Here is a 27,020-nt window from a genome sequence, read left to right as displayed (position 1 = left end):
ATGTACAAACTATTGTATTTACTATTGAATGTAAAGCATTAATTCCTTAATAAAGAAATTAAATAAAAGGGAACTGATATATTTGAAATATGTCCATAAAAATTCCAATTTATTATATTTTTATTAGATTTATATTTACATGCATTTATTGAAAATCAACTATATTTCCTGTACAGTATCAGATGTTCTTACGTCCTGTACATAAAGAGGAAAAAGTATTCTGTATAAGAATTTGGAGCGTTTTTTTTCCGGGTATACTTTCTATAATTTCCATTTTATTAATTAGTATTTTGTGATTTATTTACATAGATGTCTTTCTTCTATAATAAACTTGAAATCTCTGTCTTTATTTTGTTTTGACAGTACTTAGGACTCACACTATTTCATCATTCCAGAGTTATTATTTTTTATATTTCAGGTGGAGACAGAGAGATAGATTGAGATCTTAGTACCAGAACTTCCTCCTGTGCTCTGGTACTCCTATGTGGTATTGGAGTACTGGGACTTCTTGTAGTGAGTTATCTTTCTCCTTCCCAAGCATCTGCATTAGTCAGGGAATTCATTGGGATCAAAGGGTAAAAAAATTATTCGAAGGACATGGGGAGGGACTACCATATGCAAAAGCATAAAGCTAAGAGAATGCATAGGCAAACGCTAGAAGAAGAAGAGAATGCATAACACTTTTAGACATCTACAGTCTGTGCTGTCTGTGAAACTATAAAGGTGAAATGGTTAGGAGAATGAGAAAGTACCTTTTGTGCTATGAAAATTGTGACTTGCTCAACAAATGTTGGCAAGCCACTAAGACAAGCTAACCATTATCTAATAAACTCAGAGGGAGTATATTAGTACTACTGTAGTAGTGCAGCTTGATTTCTGGAACCTTGTTGGCTTGGGGGGATGCAATCAGTACTGTCATTGGAATTATAGGATAGAAAGTGGAGGGAAGAGACATTCCTTCACAGATCTGAGCATATAGCCAGAAAAAGCGCACAGTATTTGCATTAGTGTGATTTGCCTGCACTTCTGACCTTTCTACCTTTCCTTTCTGGTAATCTTTACTTCACCTTGCAATTTTTTTCTTTTGTTACCAAGACCTGGCTGCAATACAGAGGTCATTCACTTTCTTTTCTATAACAGTACAGGGAGTGTGACTACAGTATAGTGAACCTCTGCTAAAGATTAGGAAAAAAAATGTAAAAGGGGGAGTCGGGTGGCAGAGCAGCAGGTTTAGCGCACTTGGCGCAAAGCGCAAGGACCGGCGGAAGGACCCTTGTTAAAGCCCCCGTCTCCCCTCCTGTAGGGGAGTAGCCTCACATTCGGTAAAGCAGGTCTGCAGGTGTCTTTCTCTTCCCCTCTCTATCTTCCCCTCCTCTCTCTATTTCTTTTTGTCCTATCCAACAACGGTGACTCCAATAAAAAAAAAAACAAGGGCAACAAAAGGGAATAAATAAATATTTATTTAAAAAATGTAAAAGGTGGAATGACTGATCTGATAGTCATACTCCAAGACTTTATTCACTTTTTTATAAAAAGATTGTAAAGCAAAGTGAACTTGCAGTTGGTGTGGCTTCAGGTGATGATTGTCATTAGTTGGGAGTAAAACATATCTGACAGGGAGGAGGGCAGATTTCAAGATCTAATTCCTTAGCTGCCTCTGCTTTCCTCACTTCCTTCTTCCTTTTCACATTCTCTCTCTTTTTTTTTTTTTTTTTTACCTCCAACGTTGTCATTGGGGCGCAGAGCCAACACTACGAATCCAATACTCCTGGCAGCCATTTTTCACTTTTTTATTGGATAGGACAGAGAAAAATGAGAGAGGAGAGGGAGATAAGGAGGGAGAGAGACAGACATATGCAGACCTGCTTCACCACTTGTGAAGTAATACCCTACAGATGGGGAGCCAGGGCTCAAACCTAGATCCTTGCACAGGTCCTTGAGCTTTCTACTATGTGTGCTTAACCTGGTGCACCACCACCGAGCTCCTACATTCTTCCGGTAGTTTATTCTGTAGACTTCACTTTTTAAATTTCTTCCAGACTGGATCAGCTGCCCTAGTCCCAGCCAAAAACTAATGGGTTCAAAAACTTTCACTTCCAGTAGTGTAGGAGTAGAAAAAGGGGGCTTTTAGGGGTAATGTGTGTGTGTATGGGGTGTGGGGGCTGAAAGACAGACTGGAGTAGGGGCAATTAGAAATAAGATTCACAGAATTACTGCTTTTTGTATCTATTATTTTAATTAATTTAATGGTGGCTTAATGTTTTACTTTATCCTACAATTGTTGACTCATGGGTACAATTCCTCATCTCCCCATGATAGGTGTCTGTAGAACATTCTCACCGCAAACTTAGATCCTTTTCCATTATCTTGCACCAAGACCCCAGAGAGCTCCTTCTTAATCACCTCCTGTACCCTATTTTTTTCCCCAGAGTCCTTTGCTTTGGTAAAGTTAAATAATCTTGGATTCATTTATTCTTGCAGTTTTGATGAAATGTTGTTATAGAGATTAATATATTTAATGATTTGTCCAAAGCCCTTCATTACAAAATTTTAATTTTTGGAGACTTTGTGTGTGTGTGTGTGTGCACGCCTTATCGAATTTTGGAATATTTACTATAATGTTGAGTTTACAGTTGTGATAACTTTATGATTTCCCTATATCATAATTTATCAACCAATGAGTGCTACATTACTTATCCTACAAAAATGTGTGGTAACTATTAGTATGAGGAAAATATGTCTTTAGTCTTTAGAAATTGTGGGTCGAATGTTTTATTTTTAAACATAAGATAGGATTATATCATTCTGAAATTCAAGAATAAACACAGATTGGTTGAATGTCAGTATAAATCAAGCACTTAGGAAATATTTCTAAATAGAGTGAGTGGCATGGCATTTTTATGTTTACCAGTAAATGAAGTGTCACTTCTGGTCTGAAGCCACATCATGCATATTTTATAATTGTTTTCTGAGAAATGAAACATTTCTGATACATAAAGAACCTTGGCAGCTAGCTGTTAAAGATGGACAATTGTATTGATTTCTTCTTGAATATAATAATAATAATAAGAGGAAGAAGGAGAATAGACTGAAGTTTAGATTTTAGAAAGTGAGAATGTATGAGTTATTGGCTAAATATATTGTGGTTTAAATTTAACTTAGTAATATTGAATACAACATTAAATTTACACAAATAAACATAAACCTAGTTTTTAAAAATACTTTCGCAAATTAATTTCTATAAATTAATAAGTACTTCATATGTGTTCTTCCATTAAAATAGAATCCCATTATTAGAATTCCATTTAGAGAATACTGATAAAAACAGAAGTTAAGACTAGTTACATACCTTATACATTTTTTCTTTTTAACAGCTATATAGACTGATCAAATTTAAAAAGTAAGGATTAACAATATTACCATATGTTTACTTTTAGAAGTCAATTACAGGAAAAAAAATTAAGAGATTTACTTATTAATATAAAGTCCATTGCTAATTGTCAACAGTTAGGATTTGCAGTGTCCATCCTTTAAAAAGTCTTCTCTCCAAGGTTGTTTAAACTTCTGACTGCAGAGTATGAAGTTACTTTATATGGGTAATTGCACTGCAAAGTTTCAGCCATATGACAATATATATGAGCTTTGAGGAAAAATAAATAGCTTTATTTCATAATGTAAATGTTGATCCTAATTTAAAAAAATAGGTAGACCTAGATAATGCTGAAGCAGAGTTCAAGAAGTTGAGCCATTTGGCACAATATTGTACATAAAATTTATTGATATAACTTCTAGCTTGTATAACTGTGAGACATTAAATATCTATGAGTTAAAATTATTTATATAACTAAATAGTAGTAATATTGCTAATAAAACATATGAATCAGCTTATAAATATAGTTTTATTGAGTATAAACTTTTGTTTTAATTCTCAATGAGAATTAAAATATTCACTACATTCAACTTTACATAGATTAAGTGTAGTCTGAAATTTGTAACCAGGTCAGTTGACTTTTAATGAAAGTAATTTAACTTTTAGAATCATTATATTACTTTTTCTATTAATTCATTCCTAGCAACCTTTTCTAAAGTTTATATCATTAGCAATACATTGATTTAGTTGACTTTCCTTTATTTTACAATTTTGTATTTTATTATTGTAAATTGCATTATAAATGCTCTTTTCTCTATATCTTTTATAAAAACTATGCCTATTTGTAAAACAGATAAGGCCATATTTTACTTCAGAAGCACACTAATATATTTTATTTGCCTTTTTCTTTTTTGCCACCACTCTGCTGTCATGGATCAAAATTCATTCTATGTAAATCAGATGTGAATTCTACTTACTTTAGAAATGGGAAGAATGACAAGATGTGAAAAATTAGATGAAGTGGATATTGATATAAAGGTACACAGATATTAAATGTTCAAGACTAAAGTAAGATGGCACTCCTAAAGATAATGAATGCTAGATTTATGAACTATGACAATTTAGAAAATGTTTTTTAAGACTAAGCTTTCTTTGAGTAGTAATTAAGCTACTCACAAAAGGTTAAGTTATGATATTATAGTTACTCAATAGCCATTTCAAAAGACATGAAAATTAGACTACTAAAGACTTTGAGTTTTAAGTAGTCACATCAATATATAGGAATAAATTCACCATTTATGACGCAAGTAGTGACTTTTGTTTTAATTCTACTGGGGGGCAAATGGTGAGAGAGTAAGGGGAGGAGGAGAGAAAGAAACAGAGAAAGAGAGGATAGTGGCAGTGGATGGGGAGACAGAGGATCCTGGTAATTATAGACCAGTCAGCTTAACTTTGATACCAAGACAGATACTAGCACACATCATCAAACAATCAATTTACAATCATCTAGAAGAGCAAAAGTTAGTGGGTAGCAACCAACATGGTTTTGTGAAGAGCAAATTGTGCCAGGCCAATTTAATTTCCTTCTATGATAGAGTGACAGGCCATGTAGATAAGGGCAAAGTAATAGATGTAATCTATCTGGACTTCAGTAACACTTTTGATTCCTCTCCACATGACATTCTCATCAACAGGCAAGGGAGATACGGTCTAGACCATAGTTTGGTTAGTAGAAAGCAGTGTCTGTGGATTCATACTCCACAGTTGATTATCAGCTACAATTAATCATCATAGGGGCCATATTGATAGGCATCTAAGCAAGTTGTATCAGTTAGTCAAGTTTCTCTTGATGAACAGAAGACTAGATTAACACAATTACACTGCTCCAAATTCTTGTTATACAAAAAAGGACAGAACCTAATTTTCTTGATGTCGTGCATCTTACAGGCACATGCAAAATTTATTTTTAGTAACTGTTTTACTTATGTGTATGTTTGAGAGAGAGACAGAGAGAGAAGCCCAGAGCACTGCTCTGTTACATGTTTTACCATACACTACCGGTTGAAGCATTCCCCCAGCTGATATTCTATATTACGTAAATATTTATATTGCTTATATGTAAGAAAGCTGGCAAAAAAAAAAACAACAAACTCTCAGAGTAGTGTGCTGCTTTGTCTTTTGAGTAACCCAGGTTCAAGCCTCACTGGAGGAAGATTCAGAGTTGTGGTCTTTCACTATATCTCTCTGGCTCTATGTTAAAAAAAATTATTAACTCTGCTGCATTACTAGTAGGAATGTAAACTGGTATGACCACTCTGGAGAACAGTATAGAGAATCCTTAAACAAATACACATGGAAATGCCATGTGACCCAGCAATTCCACTACCATGCCTATACCCAACAGATGTAATAACACTGATTTGAAGGGATATATGCACCCCCATGTCCATAGAGGCCTTATTCACAATAGAAAAAAAACCTAGAAACAACCAAAATGCCCTCTGATAGATGACTTTATAAAAAAAGTTATGGGACATATACTCACCAAAGTCTTATGCAGCAATAAAAAGGGATGATGTTGTGTCCTTTGGAATAAAGTATATGGAATTGAATAAAGTATATGGAATTGGAGATGATGATGCTCAGTGAAGCAAGTAAGGACAAGTATAGAATGGCTTCCTTTATATGCAGAATACAGAGAGTTGAGCATACAAATGTGGTAAAAACAAAATGTTTCTTTTTTTTTTAACCTTTGGTCACAGGAGTGGTGGAAAAAAACCAAGGAATGAATTGTGAAAATCATTAAAAAGAAATCATTCAGTCACATAAGTGAATGTGAGAGAAGTCAGAGCACCACTCTGATGTATATGGTACCCAGTATATGAATAGGAAACCACAGGGATACAGTAAGGTCCTTTACCACTTGAGCTAATTTCCCTGCTGTAAATGGAGTCTTTTTCATCTTTCATTGGAGACTTAGGTGTTTTTGCTATATGAGAGAGTTAGAGGTCAGAACATTGCTCAGTTCTGGTAAGTGTGTTGTCAGGGATCAAACTTGGGGCCTCAAAATGCTTGCAAGCCTTGTGCTCTGCCACTGAGTTGTCTCCATGGAAACATTGAAAAGGTAGTATTGCAAAGAATGAGTAACAGACAAAAACAAAGTGAAATCAGTTCAGGTTTGAGCTGCAGATTGTCGTATGCTTTACATTGGTTTGTTCTAGCCCTCCCCTGCCAAGAGAATTGGATCAGTCCTGTTAATTTCGCGGGCCTGCTTGGCCCCGCCCCAAGGAACCCCGAGGGAGGGTTCCTGAGTTCCTGAGTTCGAGAGTTTCAGAGTTACAGAGTAAGAGAGAGTTCCACAGTGGAAGAGTTTCAGAGGGTTCCCCAGTACGAGAGTTCCAGAGTCCCAGAGTTGGAGGGTTCCTGAGTTCGAGAGTGAGAGAGAGAGTGCTTGCGCCACCGCAAAGAGACAGCAGAGTTCTGTTTGGTGATTAGTTTGTCTTAGTTTATGAATCGTTGTTCCTGAATAAAGAAATACTGCTTCCCTGCCCAGCCGTTGTCTCCGCGTCTCAGTTACCCGCCTGTGAAGCTAGACCAGCCCGGCCAGCAAGAGCCTCCAAAAATTTAACAACAGCAGGTGTCTTTCTGTTTAGTCTTTCTATCTCCCCCTTCCCTCTTGATTTCTGCCCTTACCCAGCAAATAAATACAGATGAAAAATAAAATAAAAACAAAGCTAGTCAGTTGTACTAATTATTATTCAGTCCTAACTGTAATACCAAGGTGTATCCAAGGTGTGTTAAGTGGAGTCAGGTAACTGTTCTGATTGGCTTCCTTTGATAAACTATACTCTTCAGTTCTAGATGTCATATTCAGAAGGATCCACTGTAAGGGATTAGAAGGCTTTTTTAAAAAATTATTAAGCAGGAAGGAATATTGATATATAGTGTTTCAGAAGTAATGGGGTAGAGCACCTTTCTGTTGACTGAAATCATTCTCTGAGAACATTTTATTTACAAACAATACAATGATGAGCACATAAAAAAACGTGAATAACTTTGTAGATAAAAAGCTTCCAAATAATTTTTTATATTTTGGGAATATAGTCTATGGGGGGAAAAAGTTGAAGGTCATGGGAATAAAACAGATAAATGATAAGAAACAAGGCTGGCCTGTCTTTTCACATTGGCAAGGAGTTTCAAAATATCAATGAGCTATCCTTGGATATCTGCAAGCAGGGCTGTGTAATAATATTATTATTGAATTGAAAGGACAGTGCTATGACAGCTAACATTCTCAGGTTTATTTGTCAAGCAGGAAGAATAGCACTCCTCTGTGTAACAGAAGAACCCTTTAATTGAGATGCTATCTATGTTTTATAATACCTCACTAAATCTATTTGAGTCAGAAAAGGAATGTAAATGAAGGAAACGTGTTTTGTCAAAACTCACGTTAATACTGACCTACAGAACAGTGTCTTTTAAGTAACTCAGTGGTTAATCTGATTCCTTGTTTCACAGGAGGAGAATTTTTGTGATTAGTCTGCTCTGTTATTCATCCTCTTTTGCGGTACCATTTGGATCTTATAATTTTATGAATAGCATTCCCCCTGCAGATAGTTGATTAGAAGTGTCCTTAATTTTTTTTTTTAAGTTTGTATTCTGTGGAGTCTCAAGAAATAACTAGCAGGCCTTTCTTAGAGATAACTCCTCTAGGATTATATCCAAGGGAGTGGTTCTTAAACATTTTTCTTCCACAACTCCCTGAGAGTTCCTGCCAAGAGCACTGCCCATTTCATCCCTCTTAATTGCATACAGGAAGACAGAAGAGGATATTATCATCTCGTCTTTATTTAGTCTAGGGGAACACCAGATTGCACAGTGAATATGGTTGACTGAGAGATGATAAGCAGCAGCAGGAGAAGAAAAGTGGAAGACATTTTTGAATCAGACAAATACTGCCATCACTATTAACAGTGTGACAAGATTTGACATCATTCCCCTCACATAATTAGGAATTTCCTAGTAATGTGGAGAAAAGTTATATTTATAAAATTGAAGAAAACCCTCAAAGAGAAATCCCAGAAGTGATGGCATTAAAAAACTTCAACAGCTTCTCCCCCCCTCCCCCCCGCCAAGATCCGAGATCTTTCTTAAACTGGATGCCATTAACAAATGTAGGGCTTCCATGCTTTTGGCTTTGAATTCTGAAGTGTATTTTTTAGTTCCTAGCTTGAACTCAGACACTGTATGTTCAATGTGTATTGAAAAATCATGGAGAAATAAGCAACCTGTTTGGCAATACAAAGTTAGTCACCATTTTAATAAGAACACATGAATTTATACAGAAACCAGTACCTGTCATCCTTGATCTAACACAGTGTCATAGTGATTTCTCACTAGATCCTTCTAGTGTTTATTTTTAGACATAACTTGTTTAATCCTTAATTTTATTAAATTTAATTCCCTTGGGAAGAAAAATTAAGAAGTTCAATTTATAGTACATATAGTAGTTTTTTCCCCACTGATTGTTACCAGAAAAGTATTTTCTTATGATCTATTAATTTTTATAATTTCAAAAAGAAGAGGTCCAGGTGGTTAAGTGCACACTGTACTAAATCCAAGGATATAGGTTCAATCTGACCCTCCCCTACTCCCTATCTGCAGCAGGGATGCTTCCCAAGCAGTGAAGCAGGTCTGCAGGTATCTCCCTCTCCCTCTCCCTCTCCCTCTCCCTCTCCCTCTCCCTCTCCCTCTCCCTCTCCCTCTCCCTCTCCCTCTCCCTCTCCCTCTCCCTCTCCCTCTCCCTCTCCCTCTCCCTCCCCCTCCCCCTCCCCCTCCCCCTCCCCTCCCCCTCTCCTCCCCCTCCCCCTCCCCTCCCCCTCTACTCCCCCTCCCCCTCCCCCTCTCCCTCTCCCTCTCCCTCCCCCTCTCCCTCTCCCTCTCCTTCTCCCCCTGCCCCATCTACCTCCCCTTCTCTCTCAATTTCTCTCTGTCCTAACCAATAAAATGGAAAAATGGCCACCATGAGCAGTAGCTTTCTAATGCAGGTACCAAGCCCCAGCAATAACTCTGGAGGCAAACAAAAACACAGAAGAAAGAAAAACAAATTCAAAAAGGAAAAGATATGTTGTTATAGTAACTGTTATTGATTATTATTTTGAAACATACACATTTAGTTATTGGTACAGAAATGTTTCTGTACCTTGTGCATATGAAGGGACTTCAGGGCATAAAGCAAAGATGTAAATGAACGGATTTTGGCCCATAGAGATCTGGGTATGAATTCTGACTTTTTATGTAATGCAAACTCTTTAAGCATTATTTTTCTCCTGATGAGTAAAAGTAATTGTATCTATTCTTTATAGTTGGATGCTATATTAAAGGATGTAGCAGATCTAAGAAATATAAAATATATCATAAATAATAGAGTAGGTCCCTTTAAAGTAACAGTAGCAACAGCATTTTATTGTGAAAAATACCTAAGCAGTGCATTTAAGGACTATAGTTTTTAGTCAGGTTGACTTGGGTCTAGAAAAAATTGACAGAGGGGACCAGGCGGTGGCACACCTGGTTAAGGGCACACATTATAGGATGCAAGTACTTGAGTTCAAGTCCATGGTCCCCTACCTGCTGGGGGAAAGCTTCACAAGTGAAGCAGGGCTGTGGGTTTCTCTCTGTCTCTCTCTTAGTGTATCTTCCCTTCCCCTCTTAAATTCTGTCTCTATCCAATAATAGATAAATAAATATATAAATAAGTATTTTTAAAAAGAAAAATTGACAGAAAGCATGTACTGAAATATATAGCTTACTGATTTTATTTCCCTATCCATTCATGATAGAGTAAGATGTAAATCCAAAATATTATTTATCTTAGATTTTTTAACTTACCACTAGTACAGTTCTGACATAAGAAAATACATATCAAATTATGTCTAAATCATGTTTTCTACAGTGACATTTTAGAAAAGTTAAGTGAAATGAAAGTATGATTTGTATTTTGTTTTTCTAGAAATAACCACATAGTAAGTCAGGGAAATCTAATTTCTTGTTAGCTAAATGATACTTAAAAATGGGAATAAATCTGTTTCTGAATCATATCAATGAATATGTTTTTTTAAAAGAGTTTTTTATTTTACCAAAGTCAAGTGTAAAGAAGCATTGTAAATATCATAGATAAATGTCACCTCCTCATAGTATCAAGAAATGGGGAAGTAAAGCATGTCTCTTATCTTTTTTTGCATACTTTAAGATAGTTTATTATTTTGGAGTGGCAAGATGTATGTCCTTGTTAGATATCATCATTTGGTCATAGATTTCTAAATATATCAATTCGCTGCTGAGTGGATTATCCTCAACCCACTCCTCTGAAAATAACTAAAGACATATTCATACATGTTTAGAATATGCAACGTTCATCATCTTTGAATTTACCATTGGTATTATATTCTAAATAATTTATAAGATTTGAGCAAACATCATTTAAAAAGAGAGATACTTTACATTTTAAGCTTTCACTTTTCTAACTATATGTTTCCCTCAAAGAGAGAATGTTGTATTCTTTTTGTCTGTTACTGTTGGACATAAAAATGATTGAGAAGTGTCATTAAATAAAACCCCTAATATATTCCTTTATTATTTATATAAAACTGTAAATACTCCATTCAGTTCTTTGAAAATATATTTAATATAGATATTAAAGAAAAGAATTAGTAGGGGTGACATAGATTACTTGAAGAAGACTAAGTTTAAAAATCCAAACAAATATTTTCTAATCATTAATACCAGTAATATGGTAATATGTCATTTTTCTTAAAGAACTCCTGCATAGTTGCTTGAGTAAAATGCATGTTCACTTATATTAGTATATTCCACATATTCATATGTAAAATGAATTATGTGTTTCTGAAATGCTGCAGTCCACGTAATCATTGCCAATCAGAAATCTCAGAGTGGGTTGAATGTCTGTGTCTATCATCAAACAACTTGAAAACTTCATGAGTCCTTTTATCCAAAGATAAGGAAATTTGTTTGACAATGACACATATAAGAAGATACATGGGGTTTATCAGTTCAGATGTTTTATCTAATTGACCCAATCGTTTGGGGCAATTCATTTTTTTAAGTGCTCATTGTTCTTTATTTGCATTTCTTTTTTAAAAATTTCTTTATAGGGGATCAATGTTTTACATTTGACAGTAAATACAATAGTTTGTACATGCATAACATTTCTCAGTTTTCAACATAACAATACAACCCCAACTAGGTCCTCTGTCATCCTTTTTGGACCTATACTTCCCCCCAACCCATCCCAGAGTCTTTAACTTTGGTGCAATACACCTACTCCAGTTCAGGTTCTCCTTGTGTTTTCTCTTCTTATCTTGTTTTTCAACTTCTGCCTGAGAGTGAGATCATCCCATATTCATCCTTCTGTTTCTGACTAATTTCACTTAACAAGATTTCTTCAAGCTCCATCCAGGATGGGCTGAAAATGGTGAAGTAGCAATTTTTAATAGCTGAGTAGTATCCCATTGTGTATAAATACCACAACTTGCTCAGCCACTCATCTGTTGTTATATACCTGGGTTGCTTCCATATTTTGGCTATTACAAGTTGTGTTGCTATGAACATAGGTATACACAAATCTTTTTAGATGGTTCCTTAGGATTGGGGCAGTTCATTTTATCTGCTTGAATTTCAGTTCATTCATCATAATTTTGTGTACTATTGCCTGTCTCAAAGTGTTGCCTCTAAAGTTCCAGTGTGGAAACAATTGATAGTTCATTGTATACTTAAATAGTTATGCAGATGTTACATGCTCTATGGGATAATGAAGAACTTCTATTGGGATTTAAAGTACAATTCATGTTATACATGATTTTACTCCAGTTTTTTAAATGTATTTTATTTTAGATAGACAGAAATAATTGAGAGGGAAGTGGAAGAGATGCCTGCAGCCCTGCTTCACCACTCATGAAGGAAGCTACCCCCTGTAGGTGGCGACCAGAGGCTTGAAATTAGGTCTGTGTGCATTGTAACAGGTATGCTCAACAAGGTGCACTAACTACTTAATGGGTAGTTAGCTCTTCAGGGTTTTTTTTTTTTTTTAGTATTTATTTATTTTTAAAATTTTACTTAAATGAGAAAGATAACAGAGAAAAAGAAACACACAGAGAGAGAAAAAGAGAGAGGGAGGGAGAGAAAGAGAGAGAGAGAGAGAACTCAGTTTTATTCTCAAGTGGCTTAGCCATCAAAAAGAAATGACCTCATGAGCATGAATGTCTAGTTGAGATCTGAAGATGGAGTTAACTACTAGTTGAGTTTCTCCAAAACAGTAACACCAACCACCCACCCTTTTCCATCACCTCCATTTATGAAATCATGAGATTGAATTAGAATGTATTCTTGAAAGTAATCAAAACTGATGGGGTAGGTGGGGTGGATTACAACATTTAGTGGTGGAAATTAAGTATTTCCTTAGATTGGAACAAGATATAAATACATTTTACTGGATAAGAGAAAGTCTTTGTCAAGGAAGGAAAGAGGAGGGAATTTCCGGGCTGCTCATGGTGCCAAGAATGAAAAAAAGGTTTGTTCTGAGAAGCTGTAGAATTCAAGGTGTTTCCATAAAAATCATACCTCCACCTTGTGTTATGGTTTAGCCATTACTTGCATAATGTTTTGAAAGAGTGCACATTTTCTTTTGGAGAATGCCTCACTGTTCACTACAGCAAAATTCCATCTGATAACATGAGAGATCCTTTTGGCAGCCCATAGAGCACCAGTCTAACCAGTAACAGTTTCCTGACTGTGTCACTAATTCCTGTTGGGAACTTATCAGCTTCTGTCTCTAGCAGCAGAATCCTGACTGATAACAGAAGAGCCTCATCTGCTGGTAGCATACCCCCTCCCTCAATCTCTCTTTTTATCAGCTTTTGACCAGTTCATAAATCAGTCTCCCCTCTACCCCCACTTGGTTTGGTTTTGTTTGATAAAAATGCTTTTTTTTTTTCTTCATTGTAACCATAAAGACTTTAATAAGAGAACTTAGCCAGGGACATTAGGAAGTTAGTTAGAGACATCTTCCAGGCGCCTCCTCCCTTGTCAGTGACAAGGTAAGGTAATCCTATACACAGGCTGCTATTGTGAGCGGAGAAACTGGCCTCCTTCCCTGCCAGAGACCAGATGCACCTCTCTCTATCCTAATCTGTAAACGACTTAAAGGAGCCTTATCTCGGGGCTCTTCGGCTTCATTTCATGCTTGATTTACTTTAATTTGTCTGATAGGGCACAAGGATTTGGAGACGGGGCCCATCTTTCTGCAGAAAAGCGTTCAGATTTTTTTTTCCTTGGCATTGTTGTGTTAGGGTTGGGGATTTTTTTTCTTTTTTTTTTTTTGACAAAAAAAAAATCTGGTTTTTTTTTTTTTATGTGGAAGAAATCTTGCTCCAGTGCAGCAAGCTGCTTGAGTGTGTTTAGACTTAAGCTACCCCAGCAGAAAAGAGTTTGTGAAGTGGTGTGATTGTGTGATGGGGCCCATTTACATTGAAATCACATTATGTGATATATCAGGATTCCTGAAGGGAGCAGTGCAGTAGAGCGCCAGGCCCACAACAGACTTTGAAAGGCCTATATATATAGCAGCAACAATTGATAGGAGATTTTACAGGAGGCTTTATAAATATGTAAATGGGCTTTATCTGATTGGGTTCGTGGCAACACATCTATACCTCAAAGGGAGCAGAGTTGTGAGAACTACCAGGAAATCAGTAGTTTGCATTCTAAGTGAGTCTGAGAAATAGAAATGTTTCCTGGGTTGACAGCAGGTCAGGGTAGAGGCACTTTGCATCCCTTGGAGGGGAAGCTTCTGTGCCAGGGAAGGGTTCCTGTCCTTATCCCAGAAAGGGAGACTTAGCTCCACTTACTGAGTGTGCATTTGTTTTATAGTCACGCTCAGATCACTCGTGGTAGACCTTTCCCCCTTCTTGTTATTTCTTTAAATTGTTCACTAGATATTGTACCAGAGGGAATTGCTCTTACCATTTTTTTTTTTTTTTGCATTAGAAAAATGTACTTGCAGTGACCCAAGGGAAGGAAAATAAAATCCTTGGTACATTGATCCCTTGATTAGTTATTTCCTAAATGAAAATGGAAATACTATTAAAGCAGTAATAATGTTCCATCTTAATAGTTGAGGAGTCAATAAATGGCTCCCATGTGCTTCATTAAGGATCTTAATGGAGCCATTTTTGATGGCTGAACTTTACATTATCCTTTTTCCTCTATTCTTTTCTTCCTATTTTTTTAAAAAACTAGGAATCATGTAAAGAAGGGGAAGATTGTGGGGGTAGTTAGCATAGTGGTTAGACAAAGAGCCTCTCATGACTGAGGCTCCAACGTCCCAGGTTCAATCCCCTGCACCATCATAAACCAGAACTGAGCAGTTCTCTAGTTTAAAAAAGAAAAAGAAAAAGGAAAAAAAGTTGAAGGAAGGTTAGGGAAAAAATGTTTTCCAAATTTCTTTTGTATTAAAGAATGTCACCACAGTTAAAAATTAGTGGTATTTTGAATCTATATTTGTTCATGAAGATTAAACTAAAGTATTTATTTTAGCCTATAGAACATATGTAAAATAAAATAAAATAAAAATTTTAATTTTTTTTAATTGCCACTAGGTAATTCCTGGGGCTCTCAGTGCTGATATAGAGACCTACTACTCCTAATGGCATTTTTTTTCTTTCTTTCATTCTATTTAAAAAAATATTAGTAATTTAGCAATGATTAATAAGATTATAAGATAACAGGTGTACAATTCCATACAGTTCCTACCACCAGAGTTCTACATATCATCCCCTCCATAGGAAATTGCCCTATTCTTTATCTCTCTGGGAGTATGGAACAAAATTATTTATGGGGTGCAGAAGGTGGGAGTTCTGGCTTCTGTAATTGCTTCTCCACTGGACATGCACGTTGGCAGGTGGACCCATACCTCCAGCCTGTTTTTGTATTTCCCTAGTGGGGTAGTGCTCTAGAAAAGTAAGACTTCAGGACACATTGGTGAGGTTATCTGATCAGGCAGGTCAGCTTGGTGCCATGTTAATGTCTGTAACTCTAACTTGATGATAGTTCTTTTATCCTTTTTTTTTTTTTTTTTTTTTTGTCTCCAGGGTTATTGCTGGGGCTCAGTGCCTGCACTATGAATCCACTGATCCTGGAGGCTATTTTTCCCTTTTTGTTGTCCTTGTTGTTTATTACTGCCTCTGTTGTTGTTATTGTTGTTATTTCTATGGTTGTTGTTGGATAGGACAGAGAAATCGAGAGAGGAGGGGAAGACGGGGAGAGAAAGATAGACACCTGCAGAACTGCTTTACTGCTTGTGAAGCAACCCTCCCACACACACACTGGGGGCTGGAAACAGGATCCTTAAGAGGGTCCTTGCGCTTTGCTCCATGTGCACTTACCCACTGTGCGACTGCCCGGCACCCCTGCATTATATTTTATTTGACAGGTCAGAGAAAAATTTGGAGGGCAGGAGGAAACAGAGAGTGTGAGAAAGAAAGATACTTACCTGTAGACCTGCTTCAACACTCCTGAAGTATCCTTACAATAAGTGGGGAACAGGGACTCAGAACCAGCACCTTATAAATAGTAATGTGTGTACTCAACCTGGTTTGCCACAGCGTATCTCCCCTGAAATTTTATTCATTTTTATACATTTTAAGTAGATATGTTCTTATATGATTTTTTGTTCTTATACTCTGTGATCACCCAGTAATCATGGGATGGGTGTGCTTGCATGTGTGTTTATGTATGAATACATACCTCCACAAAGTCTCAAAGCAGAACTAAGATTACCTCAGCTATTGTAGCTCTTCCCACTGTTTACTTTTAGATTGCTCTTAATCTCTCTGTAATTCAGTACTTCTCTTTCCTTTACCAAAGAAGAAGCCCTGACTCTCAGCTTTCCATGTCTAGATAGGTATCCACTTCACTTTCCCTTATATAGTTTAGACCTAAACTATTTTTCAAAAATTACTTTCAAAACTCAACAAAAACAGAAATGTCTTTAGTGTTGAGAAACACTTCCTATCATTGGATTAGTTGAGTTATTTTAAACAGAAGCCACTATAATGAAGTGGTGGCAGACTCATGTCGTTAGTGAGCAAACTGATTGATTATGGTTAAAATTGCACACAAGGTATTTTATCTCTCTTGTTCTGATCTCCTTTCATCTTCAATTTTTTGTATTAGTCTCTAGGTGCAGTAGTATGTTTTAAGTTATTGGAATGGCTTTCTGGTGATTTTTTCCTTTTTTGGAGATTTTGCAAAACCATTATAATAAGAATGTATTGATTACATAGCAATTTTTAAAATATCTTTCCAATGACAATATAATAAGCTGGTGGCTAGGAAGTAATGGATGATAGACATTAGGTGCTAGAGTGGCAGTTGTGGGATTCTGGGTTTACCCCTTGAAATCTCAAGGATGAATATTCTGTCATGAGCCACAGTGTTGTATGCTTTACATTGGGTTGTTCTAGCTCTCCCCCTGCCAAGAAAATTGGATCAGTCCTGCTAGTTTCGTGGGCCCGCTTGGCCCCGCCCCAAGGAACCCCGAGAGAGTTCCAGAGTTGCAGAGTTCGAGAGTGCTTGGCGCCGCCGCGGGGGGAAAGAGGCAGCAGAGTTCTGTTTGGTGATTAGTTTGGTTTAGTTTATGAATCGTTGTTCCTGAATAAAGAAATACAGCTTCCCTGCCCAGCCATATGTCTCTGGTCATCTCTGTTACCCGCCCGTGAAGCTAGTCCGGCCAGCAAGAGCCTCCGAATTTTAACAACACCACAGTTAGTTTTCTAAGATTTCCATGGTAGATTTAAAGTATCAAAAATATGTTCACCTGGTTGAGGAATTTTTTACCCTTTCTTATGATATTCATGTACTGGATACCTAGGGCTTTCTTGATTATCTAGGGTTAGTGTCATTGGTGGCTTCCTGGCATGTGAGACAACAGGGGACCATTGAATTCAGCCATCTTAGAGCACTCAGGAATGTGAAAACCCTAGGCCAACTACGAAATCTGCTTCCGGAGCAAGAAGAATCTCTGGAACTGGTGGTCTCTGGCCAAATTGTCCTCAGGAGAATATGAACTGATGATGTTTTACTCCTCCCTGTTGGTAGTTTCCACTTCCATCAGCTCCTCACTCAACCAAATGTGGAGCTTCCTTTTTTAAAAAACTAAATAAATGTATATATTTCCCAGAAAGGACTTTAATAAAACTTTCCACACTGAAAGGCATGCTACTCATGAAGTACAAATTGCTGTCTCTTTCAGGTCCATTTGCATTGTAATAAATTTCAAAATGAAATGTCAAAAATAAAAGTTTCTTTTAAAAATATTTTTATTTATTATTGGATGGAGACAGAGAAATTGAGAGGAGCAGTGAAGGTAGAGAGGGAAAGAGATAAACACCTGAAGCCCTGCTTTACCACTGGTGAAGCTTCCTCTCTTCGGGTGGGGACCAAGGGCTTGAACCTGTGTCCTTGTGCATTGTGATGTGAGAGCACTTAACCAGGTACATCACCACCTGGCACTAAAATTCTGTTTCTATAGAAGGGGTTAGACAAGCATTTCTTGGTCTTTCATCCACACTGTGACAATTGTATGTCACCCTAAATTGTGGCATTGATTGTCATGAACTTGGTTTTGACCCCAAAGAACTTTGTTGACAGTTGTATTTGATTTTGATTTTCTGAACTTTTCACTATTAATATTCTTACCACATTTTTGAAGTTTTAGTGGATGGATTATGTCTGTGACTGAGAGTTTGGTATGGAAAGACCAGCTAATCTAATATAAGTTAGTGATTTTTTAGAGGAACTTATTTTTATTAATATCAATTATGCTCATAATTATTATTACCTAACACTAGTATATTTATATGCATATATATCAATCATATAAATTAGTGATTTTAATATTGATATACAAGATTATAATATAGCAGTATAATTCCATACCACTCCAACCACCTAAGTTAGTGTCTTCCCCTTCCAACAGAAAACACCATAGTTCTTCCAAGGTCTTAGTTATGGGTTGAGTATATATTTTTTCAATTTTCTATATTTTACATGAGTGAAATCATCTCATTCCTTTGTCTACTTCCCTCTCAGATAAGAGAAATCAGCACCTGATTTCCTCAGGTGTTCTCTAGAATTATTTTCCCTCTCAGTGATGGTTGCAGAAACAAAGGTTCCTTGTCACAAAAGTTCTAGATCCTGGTAGGACTGGGTTTCAGAGCCCTCTGGTCATCTTTCCCTAATATATCCCCCCTCTGGGAGTATAAACAGAAATTTTTTTGGAATGAAGTAGGTAGGAGTTCTGGCTTCTGTCTGTAATTGCTTCTCTGCTGGATATGTGTATTGGCCAGTCAATCCATCCCCCCAGTCTGTCTCTATCTTTCCCTAGGAGGACAGAGCTCTGGAGAGGTAAGGTTTTGGGACACATATGACTAGGGAGGTCAGGACTAGGTCATAATAGCATCTGCAACTTGGTGGCAGAAAGGCAGTAAAATATAAAGCAGGATAAAATACTTAATAACCAGGGACCAAAGAGTAGGTATAGATCCAATGTGAGTAGGAATCATAGGGTGGAAAGAGCCTAAGATACTTATTTTGGGCATGTTTCCAGGAGCCCTGGACTTGAGTAATCTTTGCTTAAACTTGATAGCTTGCAAGAAGATGGACCAGAAATATTATCTGGGACAATGATGTCATAGTGGAGAATAGAACTTGAAAGCTGGGGTAGAGAAGAAAGTGGCAGCCAAACTTAAAAACACGTAGATATACAAATAACTATTTACTACCTTTATCTGAACTGGGTCCCATTTATATTCCTATCTAGCTTAGGAGCCTGTATGACCACCAGGACCCTGTCAATATAAGCTCATATTCCATGGTCACAGCTGGGGAACATTCTAGGCTGCATTCATTTCAGGACCAGTCTTCCCCGAGTGGCAGAGTAGAGTGACCCAGCCTCCCTTCAGAGAGAGGAGCAACCCTTACCATTGCTTGTATGTAGTGAGAATAAGGTCCTGGAGAGGTCCACTAAAGGGGCTAATGTGGACATTCCTGATGGAAGTGACGAGTGATTCTAAAGAGAGGAATCCACTAGAGATCTAGGCCCAGAGTATCCACGTGGGAATCCAAGGATTGCTTAACTAGGACTCCTGGTAATGAGGTCTGCCATAAACTCTTCTTTATAACATCACTTGGTCAGTTTAAACCAGACGGTAATTCAAAACCAGTAAGCCTGTAGTTATATTCAAATGTGAATTTTAGGCACAAAAAAATCATAAATGCATATTCTTGAAATTTTCTTAAGATATTGGGAATGCCTGGCATTGGAAGTGAGAATGTTGCTGATTCTTGTCATGTCAAGATGTATCAACAACTGTAGAACAACAAATAACGCTAAATTATTTTATTGTTTTTGTAAGAATAGTATTTTCTTACCTTACATATGAAGGACATATGTGTAGAAATCAAATGATCATACATTTAAATTTCAACTTTGACTCTAGTATACTACTTGGCCATGAGCTCCTGTTGCTCTTCCTGAAAATGGGTATAGAGTAAGTGCTCTACAAACTTACTACAACTACATGTAGTATAAGTTGATTTGTAGATCATTGATTGCTAACCCCCCATGCCTTGCCCATGAAAGAAATTTTATGAATAATGGATATAACAGTCATGATGAAAAAAAGTAACTTTTGCATTTTATGTTTCTAGGTATTTCCACATAAAAATCATGAGTGATGTATTTCTCCTTTACTCTTAGCTTGTAGTGGTCTTACGTAAATGGTAGCACCCCAGAATTTTATATAAGTTAAATTTGAATATGTTTCAAAAGGAATTTCAACAAGAAAAATATGTGTTTAAATATCTTCATGGTTAAATATGCAGGATTAGCTTCATAAATGTCAGATAAGCTGATTATTTGTTTCCCTGCAAATTAATTGGTCAAACAATCATAACTTTTGTATAAAGCATTAAAGACAAAGAAGAGAAATTTGTTTCTTCTAAAATGGTAATAGTTTACTCTTATAATAGGAATTTTTGTAGAAAAGACAGTGCTCAGATATTTTATGCCAGTCCACATACCATATGCCAATGTACATATCCATGTGTGCATGATACAAAAGTTTTCTTTGTTTACTTCAAAATATAGAAATAGTTTTTGTTTCTCTTTCTAGATTGTGATTTTAACCTTATGTTCTTTTAAGTACTTGAGTACATATAATTAATGATTTTGTATTAAAGTCTGCTTAAATATTTATTCCTAATGAGCGAGTTTTAGCACAGTGACTTGATTTTGTGATTTCCTTGGATGAATAAAGAACCAGACATGCAAAGTAGCTGGTAAATCAGGAAGAGGCACTGCTGATAATAGAAGCAGGTGAGTTAGATTTGGTAAATTATATTTTTTTCTTCAAATTGGACATAATTTTCTACTCTAGATATTTTTCAAGGCCCTTTATGAATCCCAGCTTCTGTCTTTCTTATATTTATGGTTTCACTAAAATCCTCAGGTAGTGAAATACCTGCACTCATGAATCATTTGCAGATAATAGTGGTTCAGACACTCTCTGTCCAAATTGATAATGGGTATCTGATCTAAAGCGATGCCTATTTTTTAAGGTCTATATACGGAGTTCATGGGAGAAAAAAAATCCCTTTCTTTCTGATCTCATGTTCATTATCACATCCAATAGTTAGTATCCTAGATGTAGAAATGTAGAATAAGACAAGCCAGAGAGCTATTTTATTGTTTGAGTCTCCAAATTACTTTATAAAAAGCACATCTCTCCCAGAGAAACATCTTTATTCACTGTGCTATTAGCACTCTTATGAAAATTGAGGTTATGTACATTTCCTCTTTATGTCTGCCTTCCTATCTTCTTTCTCAAGTAGCTAAATTCATGTTTATCAAATTGGATTTCTAAAAGTTATATATTCTTCTTTGAAGGGTTTAAATTGTATGATTCACTTAAAAACTTTTAGTTATGTTAGTGGTTATAGTGGTAAGGATCGCTTCCTTCTAGAAACAATTGGATTTTTTTATAGTATTTATCATCTGAAGTGAACTTATACTCTATTTAACTGAGGTGCCAATTGATTTATTTGAATTATTTTATAGGAACAGAATAGATAATTCCTTTTAAGGAGTAATGTTGCTTTAATCACTAGCTTTCAATCTTTCGTGTGCATGAGTCACCTTGGAAGTAGTGGAGAAAAAAAAGTAGAATTATGGATTGAAATAAATATTTCTGGAGACAGAGGGAGGGAAGGAGAGAGAGAGAGAGACACACACACAGAGAGAGAGATATGCAGATAACAGAGAGAGTGAAAATTTAAGTCAGCTGATAGAGATTCTACATAGATGACTTACATCTCCTTACTCACATGTGTAGATGCCATGTTCCTAAGGTCAGTCACATGTGCAGTTCCACTAAGGGGCTATGTAGAATTTACTCTGAGATTTAGATGGCAATGATTCCTCACAAGCTCCAACTTTCATCCAAACTCAGTTGTCTACTATGGCAGGTCTCAGAAGGAGTGTGCTGCCTTTCCATGCCATACCACATGTCCTGCCCCCTGCTTGACTTCCCCTCTTATCTTCCTTCCCCTAAGTCTCACCTCAACGGCCTCCTCCCCAGACTACTTTTTCAGTTTGTCTGTTTGTGCGCATGAAGATTCCACTTTGATTCCTGCTCTTGTATGGTGACTGAGGGCTCAAAATCAGATCCTTATGCTTATGTCATGTCTGTGTTTTGTCATATAAGCCATCTTCTAGCCTGTGTTGTTCTTTTTAATCATCACTTATTTCTGAGCCTGGGTGTGACACATGTATATACATGTGGTTTAACTGTTCTAAGCTGCCTTCCCCACTCCCATTTCATTTTTTTGAGGTATTAATGGTTTAAAGTAAGGCTGGTGACACATGGGGGCAGTGTCTTATCTCCCGAGATGAGGTATCTGCAAAACATTCTCATCCCCAACTTAGGCACTTCACCACCATCATGTATCTGGACTCCAAGGCCTTCTCCTAATAGAGAGACAGAAAAAGACACAGAGAGGGAGAGACACCAAAGTCCTGGAACCTCCATCCATGCAATAGAATATCCTGTGTGCTAGAAACAGGGCCTTGAGTGGTAAGGCAAATGTTTATTTTTGTTACATTTATTTTATCTGTTCCTTTTTTCTCTGCATATCACAGGATTGAAATCATGTTCCTTCCCTCCCCCCTACATATCACAGGATTGAAAGCATGGTGTTTGTCCAGCTCTTTCTACCTTATTTCACTAATCATAATACCTGCTAACTTTACCCATGTTACTGCAAATGGCAATATTTCACCTATTGTTAATGCTTAATGTTATTCTGCTGTGTATATGTGCCAACATCATCTCCACTTGTCAGTGGATGAACACTAAGGTTGTTTCTAATTTATTATCCTTGTAAATAAAGCTGCAGTAAATGAATGTGTGTGTGCAGCCATTCAGTTTTTGTGTATTTTCTTTTCTTTTCTTTTCTTTTTCCCTCCAGAGTTATCACTGGGGCTCAGTGCTGGCACTGCAAATCCACTGCTCCTGGTGGTCATTTTTTTTCTTCCGTTTTATTGGATAAGACAGAGAGAACTTGAGAGGGGTGGGGAGATAGAGTGTGAGAAAGAAAGATAGATACCTGCAGACCTGCTTCACTATCTATGAAGCATCCTCTATGCAGGTTGGGAACCAGGTGCTCAAACTCTGGTCCTTGCATGTAGTGCTATCTGTGCTAAACTAGCTGCACCACTGCCCAACCTCCTTTGTTGCCTGTTGATATTGATCAACATAAAGCAGAAATATTACTATCGCTCAGTTCATCTTTAAGGCAGTTATGTATTTAATTTTCTTTAATGGTGAAAGTAATATTTTTGTAGCACATGAAGCAGTACTAATAGACTAATTGTTTCTCTTTTTTTTCTTTTGATATTGCTTGCTGTACTGTATTTTTTTAAGTTTTTATTTTTTTAGTATTTATTAGATAGAGACAGAAATTGAGAGGGTAGGTGGAGATAGAGGGGAAAAGGAGACAGAGAGATATCTTCAGCACCATTTCAACACTAGTGAAGTTTTCTCTCTGCGGGTAGGAACTGGGGGCTTGAACCAGTTCCTTGTGCACTGTAATGTGTACACTTAACCAGGTGTACCACCAGCTGGCCCCTTGTACCACATTGTTTTTTATAACAATTTTATATAGCATTTATAGGTGAAAAGTTGCAAAAAGCTGATTGTGTGTCCAACATCATTCAACTGTCCAATGAAGTCAACACATATATATGAAACAAAATAAAACAAAAACAAAATATGAAGGTTTCATAAATAGGAAATCATAATGCCCTATCTTCTAGAACTCTGACTCTAATTTTATGCCCAAGGTCATCTGAATAAATATGCATTATTTTTCTTTTTTTAAAAAAAAAATTTAATTAATTTATTAATGAGAAACATAGGAGGAGAGAGAAAGAGCCAGACATCACTCTGGTGCATGTGCTGCCAGGGATTGAACCAAGACCTCATGCTTGAGAGTCTGATGCTTTATCCACTGTGCCACCTCCTGGACCACAATATGCATGACTTTTCAACTTACTGCTTGAATGCTGCTCAGTTTGTTGACCTTTTATTTTGATACAATAATTTCCTTCAGAACAATGAAAAGTTGGTCAAACTACATCATGGTTTTAAGCATGTTCAATATTTGTGCTAAATTAAAGGTCTAATACCTAGCCCTGTAACACCATTGCAAAGGATGAAAATTGTTGAGTCTTAAGTAACAAAATGTTTTCATTGTGTCCATTGGATTCAATGAAGAAATTACTTGTCAAGAGGATCCTTGACACAATAGAGTTAAAACTAACAAGAATGCACTTTATTATTCCAGAAAGTGATCCTTGATCATTTAAATAAAATAAAAATGTCTGTCTCTATAACGTGCATCATTTTTCTCACTTTTGGAATTAGCTAACGTTTGCTATATTTCCACAGCATGGATATAAGCAAAATAGTTGACGAAACAATTTCCCAGAAATATTTGGGATCACATTTTTAATCTCAGCTAATTTAGTCAGAAACACTCTGAACCTTGATAACATCTCTGTCATCTCATAGACACTTTTGTAACTCTCCAAGGATTTGGAAAACTAAATGCTGTCTTTGAAGAGCTTAGACCACAGTTGTAACTGATATATTCATCTGTCACCCTTTCCATCTGTGTTTACAAACCATGCCTACACACCTGTGACTCATCTGCATGTTCATGCAGGAACCTGGGCCGTGATTTCCTTGTGCTTTCTGGATTTATCAACATTTCTAGCCATTACACTTCATCTTTTTTAGCTCAGATGGATAGCAACTCCTCTTTCATGCTACAGTTTATTTATTCAAATTAAAGTTTAATTTCACTTGGAGATTTGATAAAACGCTCACTCTGTTGATTTAGTCTTCTCAAATGTCCAAACATTTTTATAGTTTTACACATCTCTCATGCATGAAATATTGAGAATGTGTGTGTTGATTTGTTGGAAATGAGTCTTGCAGTTAAATCATGCAGATTCTTTTGTGTTAGTACAAACCATATGAATGCTATAAGCTGAGAGGAAAAAAGTAGGTAACATTAACCTGAAAAGAGGTGTTCTCAGTGGCAACTCTCTTTGAAATGAAATTGTATGAAGGGAAAACCTAGTTGAACACTGCATACATTAATAATAATAATAATAATAATACATCCTAGATTAGCAAGACAATGTCAGGTTTCCCAAACTGCTTTCTGTATTTCCAACATGGACAGTATTCATTTCTTCTGAGATTGAAATCTACTACAGTTTTCAGTAAAGGTGTGGAATAATTATTGCTGTACTTAGTGACACTTATACTGACATTTAAGCATATTGAATATGATAGTGAAGAAAATCATTTTGTCTTGATATTTATTACTGAAGGACAATTTTTCTTAGTATTTTGGAATATGAATAATAAATATAGATAATTTTTACTAAATACATATAATATACTACACACTATTTTACATAAGTTACAATTGTAAATTCACTTTTAAACTCTTCTCCACAGCCTTGTGATGTACATGCAATTATCTCTATTTTATAGATAAGATGCAGGCTTAGCAAGATTCCGGAACACAACCAAAGCTACATGGTTGATAAATGGATCTGGGTCGGGGTAGATAGCATAATGCTTATGCAATCAGACTCTCATGCCTGAGACTTCGAAGTCCCAGGTTCATTTCCCCATACTACGATAAACCAGACCTGATCAGTACTCTGGTAAAAAATAAAATAAAATAAAATAAAATAGATATATGGATCTGAAGTTCAAGTTCATTCCTAGGATTCATGTTCTCCAGTCACTTATTGTACACTGCCATGTGTAATTGGTGTGATGAATACAGGACTATACATAGAATTGTATGCATTTGTTTTTTTTCTTTTTAAAAATATTATTAATGACTTAATATTGATTTACAAAATTATAAGATAACAGGGATACAATTGCACCATTACCAGCATGGGAGTTCTGAATCCCCAATCCCTCCACTGGAAGCTACAGCAATTTTCTTAAGGTTGCATATATGGGTTAACTATTATTTCTACAACTATCTGTCTATATTTGTGTATATTTGCCCATTTTTTCTTTTTTAATTATTTATTTATTTTTATATTACAGAATTACAGGGCAACAAGAGTTTAAATCCACACCATTCCTATCACCAGAGTTCTGAATCTTTAGTTTCCCCACCACAGTTTCTCTAAGGTTGTAGACATGAGCCAACCATCATCTCTATAACTATCTGACCACATTTATACATAGTTGCCCTTTTTTATTCTGATTCAATCAGATTAGGGCAGAGAGTAGCTCCCATTCTTGAAAAAAAAATTCTGTGGTTAATTTAATTATGTATCTCCATCCACCTGCTCTAGGGCCCATATATGTATTTATACTTAGTACCAGAACCTGTGTAACCTCTAAGTCCCTATTGGTCTGAGCTTACAGCTCATGGTCACAAATGGGAACATTGCAGGCTGCACTTATTTCAGGACCAGTCTTTTGTGAGTGGCATGGAAGGATAGCCCCAACCTCTCTTTGGAGACTGAGGCCATCCCTGCTGTCATTGCTTTATGGTGAGGACAAGGTCCTAGGAGGGCCAATGTGAGATGCTGTTTCTTTTTTTTTTTTTTTTCCTCCAGAGTTATTGCTGGTGCTCAGTGCCTGCAACCATGAATCCACTGCTCCTGTAGGCCATTTTTCCCCCTTTTTGTTGCCCTTGTTATTGTAGCCTTGTTATGGTCATTATTGTTGTTGTTGATGTTGTTCATTATTGGATAGGACAGAGAGAAATGGAGAGAGGAGGGGAAGACAGAGAGGGAGAGAGAAAGATAGACACCTGCAGACCTGCTTCACAGCCTGTGAAGCCACTCCCCTGCATGTGGGAAGCCCAGGGCTCAAACCAGGATCCTTATGCAGGCCCTTGCGCTTTTCGCCACATGGGCTGAACCCACTGCGCTACCGCCTGACCCCCAAGATGTCGTTTCTTATGG

The 27,020-nt window shown here is 36.6% G+C and overlaps 1 protein-coding gene across 3 annotated transcripts in view; it reads left to right on the top strand.

Moving 5' to 3' along the window:
- The window catches only part of ZFPM2 (zinc finger protein, FOG family member 2), a 602,281-nt gene that overhangs the window by 234,547 nt on the left and 340,714 nt on the right, over positions 1-27,020 (top strand). Inside the window, exon 1 of one of the 3 annotated variants that reach the window (XM_060195963.1) lies at positions 4,340-4,408. The exons of the other annotated variants lie outside the window; for them this stretch is intronic. The gene's annotated coding sequence lies outside the window, so the exon portion shown is untranslated. Of the gene's footprint in view, positions 1-4,339; positions 4,409-27,020 lie in introns of those variants that run through there. 3 annotated transcript variants of the gene reach the window in all.

Source organism: Erinaceus europaeus, chromosome 1, assembly GCF_950295315.1.
Source record: "Erinaceus europaeus chromosome 1, mEriEur2.1, whole genome shotgun sequence".
NCBI lineage: Eukaryota > Metazoa > Chordata > Mammalia > Eulipotyphla > Erinaceidae > Erinaceus > Erinaceus europaeus.
Note: the sequence above shows the minus strand (reverse complement) of the source record. Positions and strands in the feature narration are given on the sequence as shown.